Raw genomic sequence first — 3,950 nt, forward strand, 5'->3', positions numbered from 1 at the left:
GGCTTTCCAGCAATATATGATAGTCCATACTTTGCCCAAGATTTGATGGCCCAAACCGGCGTTCAAAGTCACCTCAAGAAATCCCAGCGTTAAACGCTGGAACTGGCACCCAAATGGGAGTTAAACGCCCAAACTGGCACCAAAGCTGGCGTTTAACTCCAAGAAGAGTCTCTACACGAAATTTGCTTCATTGCTCAGCCCAAGCACACACCAAGTGGGCCCGGAAGAGGATTTTTATGTCATTTACTCATTTCTGTACACCTTAGGCTACTAGTTTTCTATAAGTAGGACCTTTTACTATTGTATTTATCATCTTTGGACATCTAGTTCTTAGATCATTTGAGGGCTGGCCTCACGGCCATGCCTAGACCTTGTTCTTATGTATTTTCAACGGTGGAGTTTCTACACACCATAGATTAAGGTGTGGAGCTCTGCTGTACCTCGAGTATTAATGCAATTACTATAGTTCTTCTATTCAATTCCGCTTGTTCTTTTACCAAGATATCACTTGTTCTTCAACTTGATGAAGGTGATGATTGACACTCATCATCATTCTCACCTATGAACAAGGTGACTGACAACCACTCTTGTTCTACAAGCATTTGAGGCTTAGTGAATATCTCTTGGATTCCGGATTGCACGATGCATGGTTGATCGCCTGACAACCGAGTGCTCGCCTGACAAACGAGCCAGCCATTCCGTGAGATCAGAGTCTTCGTGGTATAGGCAAGAACTGATGGCAGCATTCAAGAGAATCCGGAAGGTCTAACCTTGTCTGTGGTATTCTGAGTAGGATTCAATGATTGAATGACTGTGACGTGCTTCAAACCTGTAACCTACTGGGCGTTAGTGACAGACGCAAAAGAGTTATTCTATTCCGGTAGGGGAGGGAACCAAACCGGTGATTGGCAGCACTGTGACAGAGTGTGTGCATTAGCTTTCACTGCGCGGATGGGAGGTAGCTGCTGACAACAGTGAAACCTTACACGAGCTTGCCATGGAAAGGAGTAAGAAAGGATTGGATGAAGGCATTAGGAAAGCAGAGAGACGGAAGGGAAGGCATCTTCATACACTTGTCTGAAGCTCTTACACCAATGAATTACATAAGTATCTCTATCCTTATCTTTTATGTTATTTTCGTTCATCACCATATACATCTGAGTTTGCCTGACTAAGATTTACAAGATGACCATAGCTTGCTTCAATACTAACAATCTCCGTGGGATCGACCCTTACTCACGTAAGGTTTATTACTTGGACGACCCAGTGCACTTGCTGGTTAGTTGTGCGAAGTTGTGTAATGCCATGGTATTGAGCCACCAAGTTCTTGGAGCCATTACCGGGGATTATTTGAGTTGTGAAAAAGTATTGTTCACAATTTCGCGCACCAAGTTTTTGGCGCCGTTGCCGGGGATTGTTCAAGTTTTGAGCAAGCTTTTGGTAACATCAGTGCCAAGATCCGGCAACAACATCAAGTTTTTGGTGTTATTGCCCGGGATTGTTTAGGCTGGACAACTGACGGTTCATCTTGTTGCTTAGATTAGGTATTATTTTTTTTCGAAATTCTTGAAGATGAATTCTAGAGTTTCATGATGATTTGTTGAAATCTGGCTGGTTGAGAAGCCATGTCTAATCTCATTGGACCGAGGTTTCAACTTATCACCACAAGAACTTGTTGATTTCTTATCAATCTTGCTTTTGGAGCAGTGATTTGCTAAGGCTTGGCTGGCCTCTGGCCATGTCTAGTGTTTTGGACCGAAGCTTTCTTTGAAAGCTTGGCTGGCTGTGAAGCCATGTCTAATTCCTGGACCGGAGTCTTAGACTAGCATTGCACTGATTCCTGGAATTCTCATTAAGAATTTTGATACCTTTTCCCATTTAATTTTCGAAAAACACAAAAAAAAAAATTTACAAAATCATAAAAAGACCAAAAATATTTGATGTTTCTTGCTTAAGTTTAGTGTCTCATCCTAAGTTTGGTGTCAAATGCATGTTTTTGTTATAATTTTCGAATCCATGCATATATTTCTTTGTTTTGATCTTGAATTCTATTGACTTGAAGTATTTTGTGTGTCTCATATAGTGTCAGTAGTATACAAACTGCTAAGTTTGGTGTCTTGCATGCATTGTTAATTGATTCCTTTTGCATTTTGATTATTAAAAATCCAAAATATTTTTAATTTGTGTCTTTTCAAGTCAATGATACAAAGAATTGAAGATTCAGAACATACTGCAGAGGAATTACACAGAAAAAGCTGAGCATTCAAAATGCCCAGTGAAGAAGGCAGACTGGCGTTTAAACGCCAGCCAGGGCACCTGGTTGGGCGTTCAACGCCCAAAGAGGTAGCATTTTGGGCGTTAAACGCCAGAATGTATACCATTCTGGGCGTTTAACGCCAGGATGGTGCTAGGGGGAAGATTTTGTTTTCAAATCAATTTTTTTAGTTTTTCAAAATCAAATCTTTTTCAAATCAAATCTTTTCAATCAAATGTTTTCAAAATCAATTTCTTTCCTTTTTTAAAAGATACTTACTAACAATTAATGATTTGATTGAACATCTCAAAATTGTTGCCTTTTCTGTTGAGGAAGGTTTTATGTTTGAATCATATCTTTTCTTGTTAGGCAAGTCATTAATTTTTAAAATCATATCTTTTCAAATTGTTTTCAAATCATATCTTTTAAAATTGTTTTCAAATCATATCTTCTCAATCACATCTTTTTAAAACCATAACTTTTCAATTAAATCTTTTTAACCACATCTTTTTCAAAACAGTTTTCAATCAAATCTTTTTAATTTCTAATTTCAAAATCTTTTTCAAAAATCACTTGATTTCTTTTTCACTTTTAATCAAATTTTCAAAATGTTTTCAAAATCTTTTAAATGAATTTTCGAAAATTCTCTTCCCTCCTTCCCACATCCTTCTATTTATGGAGTACCACTCCTTCTGAATGCACAATTCGAACCTTATCTAACTAAAGTTTGAATTCTTCTTCTCCTTCTTCTTTCTATTTCTCTTTTCCTCTGACATTTCAAGGAATCTCTATACTGTGACATAGAGGATTCCACATTTTCTTTTTCTCTTCTCTTTCATATGAGCAGGAGCAGAGACAAGGGCATTCTTGTTGAAGCTGACCCTGAACCTGAGAGAACCTTGAAGCGAAAGCTAAGAGAAGCCAAGGCACAACTCTCTTTAGAGGACCTGACCGAATTCTTCAAGGAAGAAGAACACATGGCAGCCGAAAACAACAACAATGCCAACAATGCAAGGAAAGTGCTGGGTGACTTCACTGCACCTACTCCTGATTTCTATGGGAGAAGCATCTCTATCCCTGCCATTGGAGCAAACAACTTTGAGCTTAAGCCTCAATTAGTTTCTCTAATGCAACAGAATTGCAAGTTCCATGGACTTCCAATGGAAGATCCTCATCAGTTTTTAGCTGAATTCTTGCAAATCTGTGACACAGTCAAGACTAATGGGGTTAACCCTGAGGTCTATAGACTGATGCTATTCCCTTTTGCTGTGAGAGACAGAGCTAGAATATGGTTGGACTCCCAACCTAAAGAAAGCCTGGACTCTTGGGAAAAGCTAGTCAATGCCTTCTTGGCAAAGTTCTTTCCACCACAAAGATGGAGTAAGCTTAGAGCGGAAGTCCAAACCTTCAGACAGAAGGATGGAGAATCCCTCTATGAAGCTTGGGAAAGATACAAACAATTAATCAGAAGATGTCCTTCAGACATGCTTTCTGAATGGAGCATCATAGGTATTTTCTATGATGGTCTCTCTGAACTATCCAAGATGTCTTTGGATAGCTCTGCTTGAGGATCTCTTCATCTGAAGAAGACGCCTACTGAGGCTCAAGAACTGATTGAAATGGTTGCAAATAACCAATTCATGTACACTTCTGAAAGGAATCCTGTGAACAATGGGACTAGTCAGAAGAAAGGAGT

The 3,950-nt window shown here is 39.1% G+C and overlaps 1 non-coding gene across 1 annotated transcript; it reads right to left on the bottom strand.

Moving 5' to 3' along the window:
* Positions 1–3,636: 3,636 nt before the first annotated feature.
* On the bottom strand, positions 3,637–3,744 carry LOC130972263 (small nucleolar RNA R71). Its single transcript, XR_009083453.1, has one exon. It is a non-coding gene; the product is annotated as a small nucleolar RNA R71 (small nucleolar RNA).
* Positions 3,745–3,950: the final 206 nt, after the last annotated feature.

The sequence above is a fragment of the Arachis stenosperma genome, chromosome 3 (assembly GCF_014773155.1).
Source record: "Arachis stenosperma cultivar V10309 chromosome 3, arast.V10309.gnm1.PFL2, whole genome shotgun sequence".
Classification (NCBI taxonomy): Eukaryota; Viridiplantae; Streptophyta; class Magnoliopsida; order Fabales; family Fabaceae; genus Arachis; species Arachis stenosperma.